Source organism: Octopus bimaculoides, chromosome 25 (genome assembly GCF_001194135.2).
Source record: "Octopus bimaculoides isolate UCB-OBI-ISO-001 chromosome 25, ASM119413v2, whole genome shotgun sequence".
In the NCBI taxonomy this organism is placed as follows: Eukaryota; Metazoa; Mollusca; class Cephalopoda; order Octopoda; family Octopodidae; genus Octopus; species Octopus bimaculoides.
The window spans coordinates 24671683-24672175 of NC_069005.1; positions in this window are offsets into that span (position 1 = coordinate 24671683).

The following is a 493-nucleotide window of genomic DNA, read 5'->3' on the forward strand; positions in this document are numbered from 1 at the left end:
ATATATATATATATGTATATACATACATATATACATGATATATAAATATATTTACATACATTTATATGTATGTACATACGTGCATACATACATATATGCATGCATGCATACGTACATGCATACGTACGTAAGTACATACATACATGCATATACGTGTATACATACATACATGCGTGCATACATACATACATACATACATACATACATACATACATACATGCATGCATATTTACATATGTACGTACTTATACATTCTGCTCAAAAGTTTCAAAAATCTCGGCATTCTATCTTTTCTGTAACTTTCAACCGACTAATGCATGTTTGACTGCGCACGCGCACGCATGTCAGTTTGGCGGTGTGTATGTATGCATGCATGTGAGAGCGTATTATGTGTATCCATATATTTGTTTGCATATACATATACACATACGTAATATATTAGTACATATAAGCATATACCCATGCAAACAAGCATGTATGCATGTATATGTAT